The following is an 11,394-nucleotide window of genomic DNA, read 5'->3' as shown; positions in this document are numbered from 1 at the left end:
AACGGCGAAAACCGGAAGCTTCTACGACAAGGATAACATACCTAAATTACCAATTGCAATTTTCCATATTTGGCACGAGGGGGGCCCCCGCCCACCCTGTGACGTAAAACGTTCTCAGTGACCTCCAAATTGTTTTATTCAAATGGTAGACCTGCAGAAATTTTGAAAAAGGTATTCACTGTTTTTTCTTCAATCAATGACCCTTGTACTAGTATTCATTCGATCATCATGTTGGAGGAAGAGGAGACCACGGGAGGTGTGGAGGTGGACGCCACTTTGGATTCAACAACACCGAGGCCTTTTAGGTTCGAGCCGAAGCGCGCATCAGCGTCTGCGAAACTGTCTACAAGTAATATTTCTGAGACTACAAAACAGATGAACGTGAAGAGAACGCTTTGGTTGCAAGTGCTCGCGTGAGAAGCACTGCTTGATGCCGTTGCGGACAATGCAGCATGATGTGGAGCGAGGTCGAGTCGACTTGTTGCTGGGAGGTTCCTGCAGCTTTCAGTAAACGCGGCGAGCAGGAAGGGCTGCAGTGCGTCACGCAGCACTCAGAGTTTGCTGTTGTTTGCCTGCAAAAATCAGTGCTCGAGGTGGCATTGCTTTCCTTCGAAGAATTTCGGGCAAGGTGTGGACCGTGGTCAAACAGGTGAGGATTCACTGAATCGGTTTCATTATTTCCTTTCTTTCCATGTTTCATGTACCGGTACAAAGTAGATGGGAAGTGTTGTGCAATGATTTTGTGTACAGTATTCAAATTCACCAACTTCCATCACACAATCATGAAGTTCTATTGCACCCATGCCAATATAATTATACTGGTACAACGATGTCTTTCATTCATACTATTCCTAGCACTGTAAGTATTTCAACTGTGTGTAAAAGTGATGTAAATTTGAAAAAAGGCCAAAGTGTCTTTAGTATAGTAGCCCATAGAAATATTAACTCGAATCCGAAACTATTTACACTGAAACTATTTTACTTTTACACAATCATGAAGACACTCGTGGTATGTGTATCTACATCTCTCCAACTGTTTTGTGCAGGATTTGGAGACATGTGGCGTATAGACAATACACATGGTTCACCCATGGATACTTTGGACGCAAGCAGCGGCGTGTGATACCGTCTTGCGTGGTATGGAAGATAAAGCAGCTGTACCAGAAGCCAATGCAGATGCGCACTGGGGCTTTGAGGAAGCAGTTGGACATGATGATGATGATGATGATAATGCTTCTTGGCCTGGTTGACGTTCACATAATCATTGGTACATGTGCATGCAGAATGTAGAAAACAGTTGACAGACACGATTTATAACTATTCTTGACTCCGGCAATATTTGTGTTTTCGGGTGGGCGCATGCTTTGCACCAATGCAGCTGCACGAACAATCTGGTAAAGTTGACAGATACAATGGCACAAGACTGTACTGTGTTCGGGAGCATGGGGTTGTGCCGGTGCCGTGTGCCGTTGCGAATGCCGAGAATGGTTGTATGCACATCGTTCAAACAGGTCCTTCAAGAAGTTGCAGGACATTGTCGTGCAGCTTCTTGGCCACTTTGTGCTCTTGGTGTATTCCAGCCTGTACCTGAGCACACCCTCCTTGGTTTTGGCGTGCGCTCTCCCTATATTGGCATCGTGGGACAGACATGCCGACTGTACCCGTGCTCTCATGCCATTGTACGAAAAGTGGACACGTTTTGGTGCCCACTTCAGTATGACAGCATGGAAAATTTCCAGACTACAAATCATACTGTACCTTGTATTTGTGGCAGTGTAGCTGCACCCGGAAAGTAACGCAATGGAAACTTACAGATAAAGAGAACCGAAATAACACACATGATAACGTTCCATGTACATTACATCAATTCTCGACTTCACTGACTAGGATTTTGAGTAGAGGACTTTGAGTAGGACTGTAGTCGTTTAGAGCTACGTTCTGGACGGCACAAAATCATGCCGTTCACTTACCTCATCGTGCTCACGTTCCTGGAAGTAAATCGAAGATGGTCTGCTTTTTGCTGGCAGCAGAGGTAGAGGAGCTACTAACTATTAGTATGACATGCACCGCCAAGTTTCAGGATGGCAGAGACCCTGGCTTCAAGCGTCGCTGCTGCTTCTGCTTATAGCCACCAATGCTTTGTGCAAACTCTTGTTGGAAATCTCTTTCATAGCACATCTCAGTGAAATGCTCAGTGCAGACACGAATATTTTTCGCCGGAGAAAAATCCTTCCAACATACTCTCCATAGCCAAGCTGTCGTCAGGTTCGCGTCAGCCAGAGGAAAGCCATGCTACGACAGCCCGCAGGCGCCTCTTTCTTCGTGACATTGTTGCATCCAGAGACGCAGCAGCGAGTCGTGACAATAAATCGGGCATGGCACAGAACAACAAGCACTTCAACAATGGCCAAGGACTTTTCATTCTTGCTTCAATTATTTGAAAATTTCATCTGAGTGGACCGGGCTGAGAACGTTTTACGTCACAGGGTGGGAGGGGGCCCCCTCGTGCCAAATATGGAAAATTGCAATTGGTAATTTAGGTATGTTATCCTTGTCGTAGAAGCTTCCGGTTTTCGCCATTCTACCACTTACGACATACTCTATTGGATTCCGCAATAAAAAATGGGGGTGATTTTGGACCGGAGTTCCCCTTTAACTCGCACTTTATGCATGACCTGATCCACTACGTACGAGTTAACTCGCAAAAAATTCGCGCGATGTATCGCAGTGCATAGACCAGTGTACAAACTTTCGTAACTTCGCCAAACATAAACGCATCGCGACAATCAATACACCGTTGGAAAGATCTTGACCTCATCTTTCCGGGGATAAAAAATTCTTTGCGATAGTATAAGAATTCATTGAGCGGCGACAAGATAAACACGGAAATCACGGCCCAGAGTGAATGCGAATTTTTTGTTCTTTACTTCTTTTTGCTGAAGAGCGTGCCAGGGGATTTCCCTTTGGCAGGGCGCATGCGTGATGGACATCAAACGAAGCGCTTGGATCTGAGCTTTGCAGCGCAGTTTGAATTGTGAAAATCTGTTGAATTTGGGCAAGAAGCCGAACAAGAATGTGAAATTGAGTTGTGCCGTTCCGAGGCACGGTGGAGTAATTTGGAGAGGGCGTGGAAGTGGCCCTGATGTGTCTATGGAGCTGAGAGCTACCAGGATGGATTCGCTTGGTCCTGATCTTTCCAACGAGCCCAGGACGATGAAAATCCATCAAGGTGGAGTGAAATGAGAATACATTTCGTTCGGAGCTGTGAGTGCATACTCCACCAAGAGAGTCAGTGCGCTGGAAAGCCAGTGGATTGGAGAGAAGGGGCTCAGCATGCAAAGGGTTAATGAATGGTGTGGTCGGCCTACCGAGGGCAGGAGCTGTATATGACCAAATGAGTCGGCCTGCGCTGAGCAGGAGCGGTTTGTGACCCATGCGAGTTGGTGGGTCGGCCTGCGTTGAGCAGGAGCGGTTAATGACCCATGCGAGTTTAATAGTTGTGCGCGAGAGGCCAGTTAAGGAGGAGTGTACATGCCGACATGTCCTTAAGGCATCCATCTTCTTCCGGGACAGGGCATCAGCGAAGGTATTGGAAATGCCTGGCAGGTGCGATGCTCGGATTAGGAAATTGTGCATCACACAGATTGAGTACAGGGTGCGGATGAGTGCCATGACTGCAGGAGATCGGCTCGTGCCTGTCTTCAGGCACTCCACGGCAGCTTAGTTGTCGCACTGAAACTCCACACGCAGCCGCAGCCACTCGATCCCCCATGTGGCACAGGCCGCGACAATGGCGAAGAGCTCCTTGTTGGTAATTCTTAGTTCCAGTTGCTGCGAAGACCAGTCACCTCTGAACCAGCGACCATTGATGAAGGCTCCAAATCCAATGGTGCCACTTGCGTCGGTTTGCAACTGGAGGTCATCCACTTCTCTAGCAGGAACAATGACTTTTCGTTCCATGTTGACAGAGTCTGGTGCCACCAGCTCAGGTCGCCCTTGGCTGAGGCTGAGAGGTGCAGCATTCGGTGAGATGACATCTCAGATGTGGCCTTGTCGAGGTCGTACAGGCGGCGTAAGAATGTACGGGCGGCAGGAATTGCTCGGGAAGTGAACGAGAGGTGGCCCAGGAGTGAGGCGAGTTCGCGTTTGAGAACTCAACCCTTGTCGAGGGTGGTAGAGACTAAACGATGTAGGGCCAGAAGCTTGGACTGAGAAAGACGCACTTCCAAGCGATCGGTGTCCAGCTCCAAACCGAGGAAGATGAGGACAGTGGAAGGGCCCTCAACTCTCTCTGTGGAGACAGGTACGTTCAAGAACTGGAACAAGTCCAAGATGATGGCCTTGTGCTTGGCCACCAGGGAGGAGCTTGGTAGGCAGATGCCGGGGAAGTCATCGAGGTAATGCATTACGTCGGGCAAGGAGCCGACATGGACAAGGACCCAGTTGATAGCCGTTGCCAGCCAGTTGAAGATGAATGGTCCGGGAGGAGGTCGTCGAAATCAATAAGCTCGCCGCGTTCAATTCGCCCGCAGAGGTTATCAGGTACAGAGTGTGACGGATGAGCGATGGCCCAATGCATGAACCGAGCTGGAGTTGACAGGCGGCACGACGGCTGCAGCATACTCCAACTGCTCTACTCGCTCCATCAGGGGCTGGAGGACCTGGCCGACGGCCTGAGAAACAGCCAAAGCAAGTACATCAGGGGCCACACTCAAGGCGGCGGCAGAAGAAACTGACGGCGAAATGTTGAAGACAACAAAGGCCTTGGAGGAAGGCCTCAATCGCGCATTACTGCCTGCAGCCGAGGGGAAAGACAGACAATGAACTAGTAGGGTCTTAGAGGGAGCCTGTGCCGGTGAGGCGGGACTAGCAACGCCGGCCTAGGGTCTCGGCGTTAGCGCTATCCAGCACACCATGGACGGGATTACGAAACACATGTAAATAGACAAGTGAGCGGGATGAGCTTATTGTGGATATAATGGGGTGTAACAGCGAGTATGTAGTATGGGGTGTTACAGCGAGTATGTAGTATGGGGTGTAACAGCGAGTATGTAGTATGGGGTGTTACAGCGAGTATGTAGTATGGGGTGTTACAGCGAGTATGTAGTATGGGGTGTTACAGCGAGTATGTAGTATGGGGTGTTACAGCGAGTATGTAGTATGGGGTGTTACAGCGAGTATGGGGTGTTACAGCGAATATGTAGTATGGGGTGTTACAGCGAGTATGTAGTATGGGGTGTTACAGTGAGTATGTAGTATGGGGTGTTACAGCGAGTATGTAGCATGGGGTGTTACAGCGAGTATGTAGTATGGGGTGTTACAGCGAGTATGTAGTATGGGGTGTTACAGCGACTATGTAGTATGGGGTGTTACAGCGAGTATGTAGTAAGGGTGTTACAGCGAGTATGTAGCCCAATACCAGCGGCTTTGTCTTAGGTGCTGATGCACCTTGCCCTTGAACGACTGGAGGGCCGTCAGGCGTGGCAGAGACTACAGCACATTTGGGGGCAAGTTGTTCCACTCGTCAATGATGCTGTGGGGGAAGCAGCTTCGCACGTAATCAGGAGAGGAAGCCGGGAGGACGTTCTGTAGCTGAGACTCTTGGCGCACCGAGTGATCGGATCAAGTTCGAGGACATGTTGGTGGAGAAAGCTGTGGGGGGTGGGAGGGGGGACCAGCAACGTTATTTGTGGTGGCCCTGCCGGACACATCAGATTGTACATATAGCTGAGGGTGGCGACCAATCTCCTTGCTGCCAAACTATGGAGGAGGACATCAGGGCCAAGAATGTGGAGGGCGCGTCTCTGCACTCGATCGAGAAGGCGCAGATGGCATGAAGCGGCTCCCATCCATACCAATGGCGCATACTCTAGGACTGGCCCCACAAAACCTCTGCAGATGGTTCATTTACCAGCACCATCGAATACGCGAGCAGCTTTGCGCAGGAAGCCCAGGCGAGAATTCGCTTTGAGTGCTGTGTTGTGGAGGTGGGTCTTGAAGGAGAGGCCCGAGTCAAATGTGATGCCGAGGAGGTTTACCTCCGATAGCTCAGAAAGTGTGATCTCCAAACGTGAAGTCCGTGATAGGCCACCTGTGCCGCTGATGGGCTATCGTCATGAGCTGTGACTTTGTGGGATCAAACTTGATCCGCCACTTCTTGCCCCAGTCATTGAGCGCATCCAGGGTAGCTTGTAAGCTGTTCTTACTGTATGGGAGCATTTCGGGTGATCCAATACAGGTGTAGACCGTTGTATCATCGGCGAAGGTGGCCAGTGAACCTCCAGGATGTAGGCACTGCTCCGTGAAAGTGGATTGTGAGCAACACAGACTCACGCAGAATCATATCAGGAAAATATTTACCGGTAATTGTTTCCGTCATAAAATACCCATCATCAAAAATGATAATAGCAACAAGGACATCAAGAATGAATTTTGGCATGGGCACCACTGGGAAAGTTTTGATAATGAACAGTGCTGTGGGGAGATAATATTCATACATGCATGAACTATGGAGAGAGAGAAAAGAGGTTGAGGAAACATCAGAAACAAACACAAAACTGGTACAGCAAAAGCATGATACGTGACAACTGTAAAACATTCCACATGCACCAAGCAGAACATGTGCGTGTATTATGTACATCTATGAACTCGGATGGAGGGCCAAGGATTATTTATGCAAAGCAAAAAGGGCCAAGACACTACAAGTTACACTATAATGTCCACTAGCACCACTAGTTACTAAACAATCAGCTCATGCGATAACATTGCACGACACTGATCGACGGCACTGACGTTCTACAACTAACTGGCTAGTAATGTTATCGCATGAGCTGATTGTTTAGTAACTGGTGGTGTTAGTGGGTATTATAGGGTAACTTGTAGTTTCTTGTTCCTTTTTACTTTATATAAATATGTACATGTGCACATAATTGCGGGTGCTGGCAACAGCAGTTTATGGAAGTAGACAAATAATTCACTATCCGAGAGAAGCAAGTACTGGGCCAGTAATTTGTGTCAGGAATGCCTTTACAGGAGGTTCAATCCTGCGTTGGCTTTTATTCTCGGGCCCATGTCCCGAATTTTTATCGCTTTGCGTATCCTCCTCCTCCTGGCCCGATGCGACTCAATTGCAAGGACTCGAACCTCCATAAATGCTGAGTCACCAATTGGCAGTACCTCCCTGCTATGGTGAAGCCAGAAGGGCACACACTTTGGTATTCTCAGACATGGTCTCTTTTGACGCATAACATTTCCTGATTACTAGTAGTAGTACTCTGTTCAGATGCTGAACAAACTGTTAGGTCCCCATATTCTGCACACTGTTTCTTAGTAAATCCTTTCTCTTGCTGGTCTGCACCCAGTACACAAGGGTTGATGAGTTCCAGCATAGCAGATGCTTGTGCACCTGTATTGGTCATAGGCACTCAGGCCTTTTATCTAAATCGTAGCTCTCTCCCTTGCTCACTCTCACTCTCCCTCTCTCTCTCTCTCTTTTGCCGTGATCAATCATGTAGTCGCTTGTCTCTCTGTCCCTTCCCTTGTTGTTTCCCCAAAACAAAATATCTTCAACACTCTCACCTCTCCCTACTCCAGGCTCAAGAAACACCATTGCACAAAGCCTGTGAATACGGCAAGCCGGAGGTTATAGAATTTCTGCTTCGAACGGGTTCAGATCTTCTTGCCTTGTCAAATGTAAGTCACACTTTTAGTTTAATTGGCAGCGTGGAAATAACAATCATAATATGCCGATGAATAGAATCAAGTGCGCACTCGTATCATAAACACTGCAAGCAAACATGTTTTAACTTAAAGGGGAACCCCACGGAAAATGAAACTTTCATATCCTGTAGTCTCAGGTGCTGACTCGAATGGTCTTGGTCCGAAGTCTCTACGGCAAAGCGTTCTTGAGATATTGGCAAAAACGGGGGTCGCGCCGTGACGTCATGCGGCCATTTGGCTATGTCATCCCGGCCTGCCTACGTCATTGTGGCACGGTCTGAATCTAGGTGCACTCTCCGAACAATTTTTTGTACCCAGCAATGAAAGCAGCGATGCTGAGGTCAGTGAAGACCACCATCAACCCACCGCCGCATATGGTTGGGACAGGGAGCCCAGATACTCTGCTAAGGAGCTGCCATCGCGTGTAACAAATGTTGAGGAAGAAGATGCCTCAGCAGCTGCGTGCGACAGAAGAAGACGAATAGCTTGGCCACCAGACCCTCGATTCGTTTGGGACTCCAACTGGTGCGACTGTGGACAAAAGTGTATAGCCATGCCCAGCCCGCGGGAATGATTTTTTCTGGTAGGATGCTGCTGTCGCTGTCGAGAAGACGGCCCAAGGTTTCTTGCGTAGCGGACCACGCAGTTTACGAGATCGTAACCTTGCATTAGGCTGTACCCACCACTGCTCTTCGAAGTTATCTCGACATGCAGAAGCCGCCAATGCCAGTGACAGAAGAGTCTGAAATTAGGTCAGCCTCAATTAGTTTGTCTTGACTTGTCTTGTGAGGATTGCGCATCAATATGATACGATAATTTTTTTTGGAGAAATTTATTGTTGTCAGGTGCACTACAGTAGGCGTCGCACAAGAAAAAATGTACTGGTAGTTATAACAAATTTCATGCATGACACAAACAAATTCTCTTTGCTCCGAGTATGTCCTGACTTGCCTTGTGAGGATTGATGCGCGTAATGTTTTGCGTGCAACTTACTAATTGTTGTCAGGCATGGCACGAAAAACGTTGTACTATAGTGCTAGTAGTTATCACATGTTTTCATGCGTGACTCACACACATTAATTTTGTGTTTCATTATCCCTGGGATTGGTACAAGATCTGCAAAGTATGGTAGTGTTCTGTTGGTGAAGAGAGCACTGCAAACAGTTTATGAGCACGATGCGTGCATTTGATCACACCCGAACCCATACTTTATCGTTTCACGCGATAGGCTTTGTCAATACACCCGTTCTCTAGTACTAGTATACCATGTCATGCAACGTACAAGCGTGGGGTCAAGAAAGCGTACACCAAAATAATGCACAAATTCTGGCAGGAGAGTAAGACATCGGTACTTTCTGATGAAGACATTTCTGTACTAGTAGTTATCGAACGTGTCCTAATCAGAATTCATCCCCCAGATCCCGTTTAATTCAATTTGAAACCAGCAATTATGGGAAATTCTACAAGAACCTCCATCTTTGCACCAGTGGACACTAAATTGTTATGGCGCGCGCACTGAACGTGCAGGTAGGTACAGGTAGCTGTAATTCAGCGCATATGTAGAGTAAATGAGTATTTGACTATAGTATAGTCATTGTCGCGAAATGACTTGTAATTATTCTTTTATTCCTCGCGATATATCACCAGGCAAAGAGAACAAGAGTGGAATTACCATTCAGATTGGCAAGAAGAAGAAGAACCAAAACATTTATCTGTTCAAACTGTTCCTTCTCCAATATCACTCAAAAAAATCTATCCAGAACTAAAACTCATGTGGCAATATTTTCCACGTTCAAGAAATCGGGTAAAATACGTGTTACAACTTACAAGTGAAACCGCAGTGATTCACCGGCACAAATACATGGTGGGCACAGTACAAAAATACAATATTCATGACTTAGACTGACACTCCCAGCAGAAAGGAAAAAAATATGCAAGTAAGAAAGGAACAGCTCATGCAAACACTAGATGCTTAAGCTTGGTGGATAACAGTGTTCATTCAAGCTGTGCAGCAATGCGGTAGCGCGCGATGTCTGCTGCTTGTCGACGAGTCTCGGAGCCGATTCGTGCTGCGGCTTTGTTGGTTGACTTCGGACCACCCTGTGGTTAGACTGGTGGCGGGTCGTCTTGAGTTGGTGTCACCTCTAGTGGGTAACACAGGACTACCGGCCTGGTAAGGGTTCTTTCGTTTTGGAGGCGAAGCTTGACAGACCGAATGCATCCATCTGCACTGGCAATCAATTGTGTCACGGTTCCCAGTTTCCACGTTGCTCTTTTCTTCTTTTCATCCTTGATGGTGACGACTTCTCCAGGTGTTGGCTGTCTTGTTAACGCATTCCTTGTCCGGTGGTGTTGGCGTGATCGCTCCCTCAGGTACGTCAGGTACTCTGATTCCTATATCTGCCAGAACTTGTCAAGCAGGGCTTCCTGCCGTCGTAGCTGGCTTTCAAGATGCGCTGACGTCGACAGTGGTCGGGGATCCTCTTGATCTGGATCAGCTGTTGGCATTGTAGAAGGAGCTTTTACATTCAGGAGATGAACTGGTGTGATGATAGTGCCGAGATCTTCTTCTCCTGCAACATACGTCAGTGGTCGGCTGTTCATGGTGGCTTCTATCTCAGTCAGAAGGGTGATGAGTTTCGCCTTGGTGAGAAGCTGCCGCCCAATGGTCTTCCTCAAGCTCCTCTTGACCAGACCAACCATGCTTTCATAGATACCTCCCATCCACGGCGCATACTCAGTTGTGAACTTCCATTGCACATTGTGGTGCTGGCTAAATGCTGCAACTTGCTGGTCACGGACAATTTTAGCCCAGCGGTTGTTGAGGATGGTGCTGGCAACCTTGAACTGAGGGGCGTTGTCACTCAGGATCTTCGTGGGGCATCCTCTGCGGCTGATGAATCGCCTCAGGCAGTCGAGGAACGTATCAGTGGTCATGTCATCCATCCACTCCAGGTGAATAGTTCTGGTTGAAAGGCATGTAAAGAGGCACACCCACAGCTTGTTGGGCTGGCTGCCTTCTGTTGAGAACAAGGGGGGTCCCAAGATGTACAAGCCTGTGAACTGAAATGACTCAGAGCGCTGCACTCGTTCCTTCGGTAGTTGTGGCATAGCTGGTTTCGAGAAGCTGGGACCTTCGTGCCGGTGACATGTGACACAAGACCTCAGTGCCAATTTCGTGGCGGCTCGGCCTTGGGGAGTCCACATGGTTGTTGTGAGTTGGGCCAGAGTCTGTGCTGTTCCGGGATGATGGGACTGCTGATGAATGTGCTCAATTATGAGTTTGCTCAGATTTGAGCGACGATGTAGCAGTGGAACAGGTGTGTTGTCCAGCGGGTCATGTCTGCTATGGCAGATGAGAAGAACGTCAGCTGCTACTGCAATGCCTAGCTGTCGCACAATCGGCATTGGCGCCTCCCGCTGAACAGCTTGAAATACGTCGTAGGAGTAGCGATGCTGCTCATGGCGCAACAGCAGGTTCAGAATTGCCAAACCTTTTGGCAATGAATTTGAGCACTAAGGATGTGACCCTCAGTGCTTTGTTGAATGTTGAGCTGTGGTCTAAAATGAAGCCAATGACTGTCGGTATGACCCGGTAAAAGGTACTGCGTTGACCGTAGCGAACGAGTGGGTTGCCGACGTCTGTGCTGATTCCGGAGCTGCATCCTCGGAGGT

At 48.3% G+C, this 11,394-nt stretch overlaps 1 protein-coding gene and 1 long non-coding RNA gene across 2 annotated transcripts in view; both read left to right on the top strand.

Moving 5' to 3' along the window:
* Positions 1–207: 207 nt before the first annotated feature.
* On the top strand, positions 208–1,322 carry LOC135827408 (uncharacterized). The gene is made up of 2 exons (XR_010555438.1): positions 208–649; positions 1,047–1,322. It is a non-coding gene; the product is annotated as an uncharacterized LOC135827408 (long non-coding RNA).
* Positions 1,323–7,599: 6,277 nt separating this feature from the next.
* LOC135827727 (uncharacterized) overlaps positions 7,600–11,394 on the top strand; it is a 118,526-nt gene continuing 114,731 nt past the window's right edge. The window contains exon 1 of the mRNA XM_065340176.1: positions 7,600–7,692. The gene's annotated coding sequence lies outside the window, so the exon portion shown is untranslated. The remainder of the gene's footprint in view (positions 7,693–11,394) is intronic.

Source organism: Sycon ciliatum, chromosome 11 (genome assembly GCF_964019385.1).
Source record: "Sycon ciliatum chromosome 11, ocSycCili1.1, whole genome shotgun sequence".
NCBI classification, from domain to species: domain Eukaryota; kingdom Metazoa; phylum Porifera; class Calcarea; order Leucosolenida; family Sycettidae; genus Sycon; species Sycon ciliatum.
The sequence above is the reverse complement of the archived record's forward strand: the minus strand, read 5'-3'. Positions and strand labels throughout refer to the sequence as shown.